The sequence below is a fragment of the Cryptomeria japonica genome, chromosome 11 (genome assembly GCF_030272615.1).
Source record: "Cryptomeria japonica chromosome 11, Sugi_1.0, whole genome shotgun sequence".
Lineage (NCBI taxonomy): Eukaryota > Viridiplantae > Streptophyta > Pinopsida > Cupressales > Cupressaceae > Cryptomeria > Cryptomeria japonica.
In genome coordinates, this window is record NC_081415.1 from 115,558,738 (window position 1) to 115,571,969 (window position 13,232).

Below are 13,232 nucleotides of genomic sequence, written 5' to 3' on the forward strand. Positions count from 1 at the left end.
CAACTGGGGTGGTTGATCATGCATCTCGGTTATACTCCTTTTTAGATTTTGTTGATGATGATGATTTCACATTTGATGATTCTACACATGATGATCACACTTCTTGTGATGGTTCAGATTTTGAGGAGAACTTTGGGCACTTGAACATGGGGATTCTCACATGTGACCCCATTCTTGAGCCTTGTATTTCATCTCCTCATATTGATATCACATCACCTATTGCACCTAATGATGCGGATAGTGCGACAGTTTTGCCTTCATGTGATTCAGTGTAGCAAGATATTCATTGTCTTCCAGCTTCAGATTCATGGCATGATTACTTGATAGACATTGCAGGTTTGTTTGTGGAATCCTACATTGCAGATTTGGGAGACATCATTGATGACATTCATCTTCTTTTTGATGAAGATGATCCTTCTTCGATTGTTGCAAGGGCACACTTTGGCCCTCTTGTTCATTCTCCACATGATCATTCTTTTGAGGTTGACATGATTGTGGATACTTATGTACAACAGTTAGAGGAGGTCTCTTTATCTTTTGAGGAAACATGTGAGTCTTTGGGACATGTTCTACATCCATCTCCACTAGATCTTGGAGTGCCTTTTTCAGCAGTGTGGCACAGTTTACCACCTTTGGATGGGGTATCTTTCAGCATTGACATGGGGACACTTGAGCAGTTTTTAGAGATTCCATACATCATGAGTTTTCTTCATACTTCTTCCCTTCATGATTGGGGAGACTTCCTGGATACACCTTTGGTTTTGTTTCTTCCTAAGGGGAGGAATGTTGTTCAACGTTTGTGGAGCAGTTTCTTCATACATCGAGCTTCTATCATTGGTGCATATTCTGCATTGAGGGGGGGCTTCCTAGCTTCTCTTCTTCTCTCATATGGGGGGACTTTTTCCTCACATGGGGTTTTGTCCTTCACATACTTCTATGAGATTTCTCTTGTATAGCTTTCATCTCTCTTTTGGGGGAGGGTTTTTCCCATTGGGTTTTTCTCTCTTTCCCCGCTTTGTGAGAGATTTCATTACATTGGTTTTCATGTATTTGCATTTGTACATGGGTACCTAACATGGTCTCATAGCCGGGACCCATCTTGCATTGCTTAGTTGCATTGTAGACTTAAGTGCATTCCCCTAAGTTGCACTTAAGGGGGGGTGTTGGTGTAAATAATTATTCATCTTGGATATTATTACACTTACTTAAGTTTACTTAGGAAATGCATTTCATAGTAGTTTGGGTATGAGACACTTGGGTGTTTGTGCCACATTGGGATAGTGTGTGTAGGAGAATTTCCACCTTTTATGGTGTTGATCTTGTTGTTACACTCCACATTCAGTGGGTGATCCACCTCATGTGGACTATTATATTGTTTCTCCTACCTACCCTTATTTCTTATTGAGCCACATGTCATGTTTGTGTGCTCACATATCGTTAAGCGTTGCCTATATAAGTGGGCTCATCTACATTGTATGTAATTGAACTATTGATCATTTTCTATTGATGAGAATATAGTTTATTCTTGTCCTATATTGTGTCTCTATTTTGTACATTTCTTTGAGCTCTTGATCTTGGCAAAATCTCACAAGGCCTCATAAATTTCCACCTTTAACTCCACATAATCATGTATCATGGAAAATTAAAGTGTGGAGTAAATTAATGGAAAAAGGTCTCACGCATTACATACATGGAACAATAGCAACACCACCTGATCCTAAGGCTGATCCTAATGCCCAATTAGAATGGCTCACTAAGAATTGCACGGCTCTTGGAACTTTGCGCAAGTATGTATTAGATGACCTCATCTTTCATATTGATATGTGTACTACAATCAAAGATGCTTGCGATATGTTTCAGAAATTGTATGGTCAAGTTGATGAAATCAGAGGTTATAAGATTGACAATGAGCTTACCAACTTGGATCCCAAGAGTTTTGATACAATCCAAGATTATTTCACCAAAGCAAATGAGCTAAGAGCAAAGCTTAAGGATTGTGGGATTGACAAAAAGGATGCTCAGTTGATATTCAACTTGTTGGATAAGCTTGCATCAAAATATGCAGCATTTGTGTCTAGCTTCCAAACTCATCATTTGACAGTGGGGAGTTCCTATGTTATGCCTTCATTTGATGCTTTCATAGAAATGTTGATATTGGAACAATCTAAGTTGTTGAACATGTGGCTTCTCAAGTCTTCAAAGTCCAAGGATTTGGTGGCTAATCAAGGGAATCAAGAAAGTCAAGGAAAAGATTCCAACAAGAAGAAGAAGCACTCTAAGTCAAAGCCACAACAGGAAAAGGACAATTATCCTCTCCATCACAAGGCGATTTTTCATCCTCTTCCAAGAAGGGGACACCACCTAAGAAGGATAAACCAACTTGTGCATATTGCACCAAGTATGGTCATGATGAGCATTGATGCCACACAAAGCAAGTTGATGAGTTAACTAATCTTCTTAAGAAAAACAACATCAACTTGTCATCCACCTGCAAAAAGAAGGATTCATCTCCTTCCCCTTCCTCACATTCTAAGGGAAAAGGGAAAGAATTTGTGGCTACAACAGGTTCTTAACTGCAATGGATACTTGACTCGGGTGCCTCATATCATATGGGCCCTACAAAGGAGCAGTTTTCTTCATTGGAGCCATCTAAGGTATCTCACATTTACATAGGTGATGATACACAAGTAGAGGTTGAAGGGAAAGGTTCAGTTGACATGGACGATGGAACTTTTGAGAATGTTCTCTATGTTCCTAACTTGACTACCAACCTTCTCTCTATCTACCAAATCACTTGTTGTAGGAATGGGAAAAAGGTTGAGTTTACACCAGATTCAGTTGTGGTAAAGGAACTTGATGATGATGCCTTGGTAGTAGCGGGACAAGTCAATGACAACTCAAGGCTTTATTCATTCTCCCACTTTGTGCCAAGTTCACCTTCTAGGGCCTTGCTTACTCATTCAAATTCTGAAAGTAAGCTATCGCATGAGTAGTTTGGTCACCTCAACTACCGCTATCTTCAACAACTCAACACTAAAGACATGGTCACAGGTCTACCTTGAATCAGTTTTTCAGAGGGTGTATGTTCAGTTTGTTCCATGGGCAAGCATCCTGAGGAGAAGTTTGATAAGGGGAAATCTTGGAGAGCTTTGGAAGTTCTTCAACTTGTTCACAACGATGTAGTCGGTCCATTTCCAACACCTTCATTGATGACTATTCCCGCTTCACTTGGGTCTACTTTCTCATTCATAAGAGTGAAGTATTTGATAGGTTTTAGGACTTCAAGACTCATGTGGAGAAGAAATTTGGGAAAGTGGTCAAGATTCTTTGTACAGATAATGGAAGGGAATATGTGAACAAGAGACTTGAGGATTTTTGTACATTTGAGGAGATTGATCTTCAACATTTTGTAGCATACACTCCACAGCAAAACACAGTTGCAGAATGCAAGAATAGAACTCTCAAAGAAATGGCTAGCTATATGATTCATTCATGTTCTCTTGATCTTGCTTTTTGGGCGGAGGCTATTAGTTGTGCCACACACATCCAGATTTGGGTTCCTTAGAAATATTTGCAAGGTATTACTCCTTTTGAAGCTTGGGTTGGTAGGAAACCAATTGTGAGACATTTTAGAGTCTTTGGGTGTCCAGCATGGGCTTGCATACCTCTGCAGAAACACAAGGCATTGGAACCTCAGAGTCAGCCTTGCATATTTGTTGGATATCCTTGGGGTGTTAAGGCATATAGATTGATGGATCTTGAGACACATGAGGTGTTCATTGAGAGGAGTGTTCACTTTGAGGAAACCTCTCCTATCTTAGCCTCTCTACCTCCTCCACCTCTCTCCATTATGGATAGTGATGCTAGTGATTCAGATGATGAGACTCCTTCAACTCTAACTCGCAGGGTTACACCTCCATAGGGTCCACTTGTAGTTGAGGAGCCTCGTTCTCCACCTCCACCTAGACCTCTTTGGGCTCAACAGACACTTGAGTTCATGAGTTCTCTTGTTGGGGATCCTTTAGATACATGGATAACTTGATCACAACATCAGGATCTTCCACATGCATTCATTACTACCGCTTCCAATCCACAGACATTTTGGGAAGCATCAGGGGTTCCCGAGTGAGACCAAGCTATGGAGGAAGAGTAATTTTCCTTGATGAGGAACAACACATGGGATTTAGTCCATCTCCCTAAGGGGAGAAAGATGGTTCGATGCAAGTGGATATATCAGACCAAGTATGTTGTGGATGGTAGTTTGGATAAGTATAAGGCTCGACTTGTTGCGAAAGGTTTCTCTTAGGTTGCAAGTGTTGACTATACTAATACCTTTGCGCTCGTAGCCAAGATGAACTCCATTCGCTTGACACTTGCTATTGTTGCATCTCATGGTTGGGCTGTACATCAGATGGATGTGAAGAGTTCTTTTCTTCATGGTGCTCTTGATGAGGAGATTTATATGGAGTAGCCACAAGGTTTCATCTAGGATACTTCCTTGGTTTGTAGACTAAAGAAATCTCTCTATGGCCTTAAGAAGGCCCCCAGGGCTTGGTATGCCAAGATGGATTCCTTTCTTCTCTCAGCAGGGTTCACCAGCTGTCATTCTGATCTGAATGTCTACATTTTGTGATAGGATGACTCTCACAATACTTTTCTCTATGTTTATTATTTGATCATTACAGGGAGTACTGCATCCATCATTAGCAGGGTCAAATCCGCTTTGCATGACATTTTTGCTATGACTGACTTGGGACTTTTGCACTACTTTCTCGGGATAGATATTTTATAGTCACCTTCTGGGATTACTCTATCATAGCCTAAGTATTCTCTTGATCTACTTGCACGCTTTCATATGGCTGATTGTAAGCCTGCACCGACTCCCTTTCTTTTAGGAGTCAAGCTTGAGGCTCATTGTTCTTCTCCACTAGTCGATACCACTTTGTATCGTCAGCTTGTGGGTAGTCTCATCTACTTAACCCATACACACCCTGATATTTCATTTGCAATTGGTATGGTTTTCCGCTTCATGTAGGAACCACATGAGATTCATTGGAAAGCCACCAAATGCATCCTTCATTACATCTAGGGTACACATCACTATGGGATTCACTATGTAGCAGGCACAAGACTTTGCTTGGTTGGTTACACAAACTCCGATTGGGCCGGCGATCTTGATGATCGTAAGTCTACTTCTGGTTATAGTTTTCACCTTGGTTCAGGCCCCATTTGTTGGCAGAGCAATAAGCAACATGCTATTGCTCTCTCTTCAACTGAGGCTGAGTATTGAGGAGGCGTTAATGCAGCAACTGAGACCATTTGGCCCCAGCAAATTCTCACAGAGTTTGGATTCACCACTCCACGACCAACACTTCTACATTGCGACAATCAAAGTGCTATTGCAATCTCAAAGAACCAGGTCTAGCACTAATGGACCAAACACATCGAGATTCATATGCACTATATCCGAGAGTTGATTCAGGAGCAGGTCCTTGATTTGTAGTATTATCCTACAGCGGAGCAGGTTGCTGACATATTCACCAAACCTTTCACCGAGAGTAAGTTCCAGTAGTTGCGATCTCTCTTGGGGGTGTGGGATGTGTCATTAGGGAGGGTCAGCTGACTTCTCCTTCCTCTCTTAGGGGGGGGAATTTTTCCTCTTTGAGGTTTTGTCCTTCTTCTTTGACAGTCTTTTGTACATTCATCTCTCTTTTGGGGGGGAGTTTTTTCCCACTGGTTTTTCTCCCTTTCTTCATTTGTGAGAGATTGCATTGCATAGTTTTGCTTGCATTCTCATATTGTACATGGGTACCTATCATGGCTTAGTAGTCAGGACCCATCTTGCATTGTTGACTTGAGTCTTCATTCCCCTAAGTTGCACTTAAGGGGGGGTGTTGGTTTAAATAAATATTCATTATCCCCAAGTTGCACTTAAGGGGGGGTGTTGGTGTAAATAAATATTCATTATGGATATTATTACACTTTACTTAAGTTAACTTGGGATAATGCATCTCTTCATAGTTTGGATTTGAGACACTTACGGAAGTGTGCACATAGGGATAGAGCTTGTAGGAGAAATTCTACCTTTTGTAGTCTTGTTTTGTTGTTACACTCCACATTCGGTGGGTCATCCACCTCTTGTGGAATATTATATTATTTCTCCTACCTACCCCTAGTATTTCTTACCTACCCTTGTATCTCATTAAGCCACATGTCATGATTGTGTGATCGTACATCCATATGGCCTTGCCTATATTCATTGTATTGGTTAATCCAGTTGATCATTTGCATATTGATGAGAATACAATTTATTCTTGTCATTCTTTTGTCTTTATTTTATACTTTTCATTGTGCCCTTGATCTTGGCAAAATCTCATAATCTTCTCTAGGACACTTGATGCAAGACTTAGCAGCTCACTGTCCTCCATGAGAGATTTCAGATGCTCCTCTCTTGGTTTAGCCTGAGAAAGTGATATTAAATTGAACTTTTGGATGAGAGAGAGAGTGGCCAAATCGATAGGGCCTTGGGACAATACCAGATCATCAAAAACCTGTTTAGCCTTCTCAAGGAAGTCCTTGACATCTTTTGCAGTGTTTCTTGCTTTAGAGAGAGTACCAATTACCTCAATCTTTTTGCTTTTTGTGTCAAGTTCAGTTTTGACCTCCTTTGGACCTTCATTGCTAGCTAGAGCTTGAATCTAGATGGCCTTGTATCCATTTTATTTGACTGGTCTAGAAGACTCTGAGTATCCTCAACTTTATCTCCTTTCCTTGTCTCCTCTCCACCTTGGTTCAACACATCTTCCTTTTCTTTATTCACACCTTCCTCTTTGGGAACAGAGGAAACATTTACTTCAACTTGTTCAACTTTTGAGTGCAATTCTTGTGCATCTGGAATAGTTGAATCATCACCACTATGGGCTTCTTCTAAGACAACATAAGATTTATTCTCATCCAAAACTAACTTCACTATTTTCTTTGTTTCTTTAACAACTTCATCATTTTTCCCAATCATTAGCTTATTTATCTCGGTTTTGCTCCTAAACTACTTTTTAGCTACTTTGAATACTTCATTCATTTCTTCTACTGATATCTCAGGGCATAAACTAATCAACACATGCTCTTTTCGCCTTTCTTTCTCAGCCTTAGCATTTACTCTTCCAATTTCCAAAATATTATGTAGACTTTTAGGTATCTTATACACGATTTCTACAAGTGCCCTATTGAATATATTCAAATACTTGACAGTGGATTCTTCAAGTATTCTCTTACCGGTATATCAAAATTATCATAAAACTCAAAAAGTGGCTTCAAATTACCTTTCATAGTTATAGATTTTTCAACATTATTTACTGATATGACAGGTTTGTCTGAGTCTAGCTTCATTTTGTTACTTACTTTTTCTTCTTAGGAGGGCTTGTCCTTAAAGAGTCTTGATGCTTTTGTGCCCTTGGTCTTGATCTCTTTCATTGCCTCATCAGATTTGGTCTCTTCATCATCTTCAATAGTGACATATACCCTTGAACTCTTGGTTTTATTTCACTTTCCTTCTTGGTCAGGTGATTTGGCTTGAGATTTCTCAGTGTTGTCTAGCTTAGGAGAACCGGAAGAGGGTGCAAAGCTTCTAGTATGTCTTGATTTGGTGGAGACTGCCAAACTAGTTGTCTCAACTTTAACTTGTTTCTCCCTTGTAACTTGCTTTTATTTCTTCCTAACTCCCTTGACTGCTTCTACTAGAATGACAATGCTCTCTACAATTTCCTCTACATGTTTTCTTACCTTACTATTTTTGGTCTCTTAAATTGAGAATGCAACTGCAATTCTTTCTCTGCAAATGTACCAAGTCTCTCCTTTGAAGTATCAATTGGCTTACTCAATAGATGTTGAGAATACATCTCTAGTATGTCTATGTCAACTTTATACCCCATAGGCATGATCCAAACTATCCTTGGTTCCACTACTTCCATCAAGCACTGATCAATCTCAACCATAAAACATATTATGTCTTTGTATTTCTCGACAACTAATTTGGGAATCCTTGCACTATCCTGCATCAAACTTTGAAAATTCTTGAAGTAACCCCAAAGAGTAGTTATTCGGGCCTTACTATCACCAATGCTATATAAATGTTCCTTGATTTGAATAGCCACTAGATTGTCATTGGTCCATTGAACATTTCCAACTTTTGAAACCTCATTCATGAAGAAAAAGAACAAACATGGGACCAGTTTGCCATACTTGAATGCATTCTTCTTATCCTTCTTTATCTTAGTTAGATTCTCCATTAGTTAGATCTGCAGTAGCTCACACAAATCATACTATTTATTCTCCTTAATCATCTAATAAGATGCATAGATTGCAGTACCACATACAAATTTCTCCCAGCTAGAGTTGTAGATCTTGTAACCAATAGCCATTGAAGCAAACTTTATAGCCAACTCAATTGTGTCATTAATTGTCATATCCCTCTGGTCAAACTTTGACTTGGTTATATTAGTAACTAGTTGATTCTTCATATACCTTAGCGTAGGCAAATCATTGGATGAGCTCAAACTAGTTACAACCCTGATTGTGTCCTTGGTGATCATGAACGACTTGCTCAACCACATGAATTCAGCATGAATTATGCTCAACACATACCACACCCATTCATTTTATTCAAATAACAGGAAATTGACTGTTGGCAATTTGGAGGAATTGATTATGTGTTGCATTGACATTTTGTCATTGATGGCAACACCTGTTGTTTTGGTTGTTTACCGGTTTCCGGTTGGTTCTGGTAGAGTGGTTGGCTTATGATATTGATCTAGTATGATCCAGTATTTTTTGGTTTGTGGAATTGGTTTGGATATGTCATTCATTCTATTCAGATGTGTATCACGATCAGTTGGTTAGGGATTTTATGACTTAGGAGCTATCATTTGTTCTAATAAGCCTTTTGGTCACTGATAAGGGTTTTACTAAGAGAGCTTTGTTGAAGATCTTTTGATGCATGTGATAAGTGGTGTTGGTGCGGCTTCTAGATTTTTTTCAGGATGTTGTTGGTTATCTTGTTCATGTTCCAGTTATTGGTGGTGTTGGATTTGGTTTATGGAAACCTATTTTGGGTCCGGTGTTATCTAGGTTATGGACCGATTTATGTAATGTGTTGGAGGATGTTCCTGATGCATTTTTGGCAGGATTTAAGGATTGGTTTACATTGTTTTCGGCCTAAGATGACTTGGTTGATCATTGGATTGTAGGTTTATGTTATGAACTTATTGTATTATCTTTTTGGTTTCCGACCTAATTGTTTAGGTCCGGAGTTAGTATAAATATGATGTAAGATCTCTTTGTAGATCATAGGTCAAGGTTATAGGTTTATTTGTGTGCGAATAATGTTGTAATTACATGCAGAAGGTTTGTTTGATCATAGGTGATCGAATTGGGTTTGTAAGAGAGGTTTTAGGCCTCTGGTATTGAGCTTAAGTGGAACTGTACTTAGGCATAGGAGATGCTATACTTGCAGTTCACTTTTCTTTCTGGATTGTAGTCCGATATTTTTGTACTCAGTGAGTCTGGTTTTTGTGATGAGCAATGCGCTATAGGTTGTTGGCCTTCCTGCATGTGCATGCCCCTCATATTGTAATCACATACTTACTACAAAAGTATTATCTAACTGTGGGTAGGTTTCCCATTGTGGTTTTTCCCTTTACCAAGTTTTCCACATACAAATATTGGTGTCATGTGTTATGGATGGATGGTGACTGTTATGTGATTTATGTTTATGTTTAATTGCTATATTTGTTATTCTGGTATTGAGATAATGTGTTCCAGTAATAAGTTTTTGAATGTTTAAAGTTCTGTAATCTGGTGACAACTGATTCACCCCCCCCCCCTCTTAGTTGTTCTCTGGTTATTTGAGTTATCTAATATTGACGACCTAGACGAAGTCCTTTTCTTCCAACACCTTAAATTTTGTCTTAATCTTGCAATCTTCATCTAATAGCTAATTAGAGTACATATTCAATAGTTGTACGCTCCCCACCTCCTCAAGATTTGTATGAACGTATTCCCTAACATCTTCGACATGAAGAACTCCATACGAAACTGAAGAAAATGCACATAGCAGATCTACCTCTTTAGATTTGAAAGGGTGCTTCTTTAATTTGAGGTGGGATCTTTCAATGATGTCAACAACCAATGGTGTATCCATTTGTAGAGATTTGAAATTCACAAGCTTCATAGAAAAAATACTTTCTTGTTGGATTAAGGTTTCACATGAAATCGCCTTCACGTCTCGATCTCATGGAAATCTGCTTGCAGAGCTCACTCCTTTTCTTCCTCTTAGAATGAAATGTGACAAATGAGAGAGTAAATTTACCTTTTATCATTGCACATCTAACTTTTTGATATAATAAATGTGCTTTCTCTAAACCTTCTGGATACCCTATCTTTTCAGATTGTTTCACAAAAATTCCTCTGCGGATCTTTAATATCATCAATTTCTCTCAAAAATCCTTCCAACTCATTTGCAATACCCCAATACAACTTATTTCAACCTATCAGAATCAGGCACCAACTTCTAGCGAGGGAGAATATGATTTTCTTGAAAATTCCCTATAGGCCAGAGGCCTTAAATTAATTCCTACAGGAATTTATAGCACCAGAATCAGGTGCAAACCCATTCCCTGTATCAGTCTCACTTTTCTTTACCCATCTATTTTTCATTTTCTTCTTGATCTCATCCACATCTACTTTTCCCTTTCCTTTATCATCTTTCTATTCACTTTTGTTTTTCTTTGTTGGACCCTTGTTTCTACAAAATTTTGCAATGTGACCGGACATGTTGCAATTGTAGCACACAACATTTCCTTGTCCAAACTTGTAATTCACTTGATTGCCTCTTGATCTGCACTGATTAGCAATGTGTCCAAACCTATTGCATCCAAAACACCTAACATTTCCTCTATTGAAAGAGTTATTCATCATACTTTTGCATTCACTTGATTTATGTACATACTTATTGCAATTGAAACACTGACTAGAGAAAGATGGACCATTTAGATTCATTCTACTTCTACATTGAATAACTTTATGACCAAATTTATTGCAAACAAAGCAATTTCCATTGAAAGATGGATACCTTTGAGCATTAGGTTGTCTTACTAGAGACCTTTTAGATTTATTTTTAAAATTTTTTGACTTGGTATTTCTTGAACCAAATCCAGAGCTTTCAACTTTCTCAAATCTAAGACCTTGTTTGTTGTCTATCCTTTTCTAGACTTTCAAGTAGTACATCAAGTTTATCAGAGATAATTTTGAATTTCTCCTTATACTCACTTGTAGTCACAAGTTCATTCCTATGGATGACAATGTGCTTTTCAAGTTCTTCCTCATTGTTTATGGATCCTTGCAGGTCAAGCTTCAGTTAGCCAATCTCACAATCAAGTCTGCGACATTTGTCAAATATTTCTTTCAAGGATTGATTAAGATTCTCTTCATTCTTCTTTCTTCCCTCAATTTCCTTGGTCAACCCCATCACTATAGATTCCATCTCATATTTGAGGACTGTATTCTCTTTTGCAAGCTTCTCACATTCTTTTGTCTTCTCCTTCAAGGCTTGACTCATGTGATAATCCATGCTTTTTATTGCTTTCTACTTTAGTTGATCATAAAGCTCCTTTATCTTTTCCCAGGAATTGTTCAGTTTCTCTTTCAATGACAGAATGGAATTTTCAGCATCCTTAAGGTTCATTTGCAACTTCCAAACTTCTACTTTGGACTGATCAAAATCATCTAAGGCAACTAGGAGTTGTTGTTGAATACCATTGAAATCCATTGAATCACCTTCCTAGATCTTCCTCAAGCTATTAAACTTCCTTCGAGGAACCAAGCTCTGATACTAATTGTTGGAAATAAGGAACACTAAGAGGGGGGGTGAATTAGTGTTATGTAAATCTTACTTTTAACTTGTTCCTTTAAGCTCTTAACATATTTAATCCAAAGAAGGATACAAGAACATAAGACAAACAACCACAACACCATAACACAAAAATTTTTGTACGTGGAAACTTGGTTAAGGAAAAACCATGGTGGGAATGAACCCACAAAATAGGTATTCTCAGCTAAAACTTATAATGAGAATGCACATGCATTCAAGCACATTGCCTAGAGCTCACTGCCTACATAATCATTTATAAAATCTTACAAGAATGTTTGATCTGAAGAACAACATCTACAAATGCTATAATACAATTCCTGTTAAGCACAATATACTGATTTTATATACTTCATCCTTGACAACTCTATTATGATCCAGAGCACAAGTCTCTATCTTGCGCACATGAAACTGTGCACAATCAATCACAACACCTTTCACATATCCAAAATGATCAAAAACATTGATCCTATATATCCACAACAAGAAATTAGATCCATCTCTAGTCGACTCATAAAGGCTTAGAACATTATTCAAACATGTATGAACAGTCGGGTGAATTCGAGCACAAAAACTAATGTGGACCAAAATAGTTGATTACACATTACCAAAACCATTGGACAAAAAACCTGGACCACAAAACCAATCTCCAAAACCACTCCATCAAATCCACACAAAGATTATCCATACAAGTCATCTTGTTCTTAACTGGCAGACTAGAACCTAGTACTCAGAAGCTTCTATCTTGCACACCAATCATCACCAGAGACCAAAAATATGGAATAGGGTGTTTCAAATATCCATCTACCTTCCCTTAGATCTGCAACACAATTTTAACTTGAAAGGAAGTTCCAACCGAAATAATGAACACTATCAGATGTTCTATTCCTAGCTTTTTGGATTTGAACAAATCTTCAATCTGACTTCCGACATGATCAAATAGTGCAATGTGGATGCGTGAAATGACTTTGGTTGCCATCAATGACAACACCTGATAACATGTGCAGTGTCTCTTGCCAACATTGAGTTTATTGAACCAACCACCTCAAACTACATCTTTGTTAGCAAAGTTTGCCTCCTACTTAAGGCATCTGCAACTCCGTTGGACCTTCCACTTGGTAAACCCTTAGGCACATTATTAGACACAATGTTCTGAAACTCATTTGACAAGTTACTTGAAACTTCTATAGGAACCTCTTTACAATCTTCACTATCTAGTCTAGGAATTAAAGTATAACACATACATTCATGTTTTAGGCCTTCTATAAATTCTCTTCCACGAATAAAACACATTCTAGCACTATTACATACC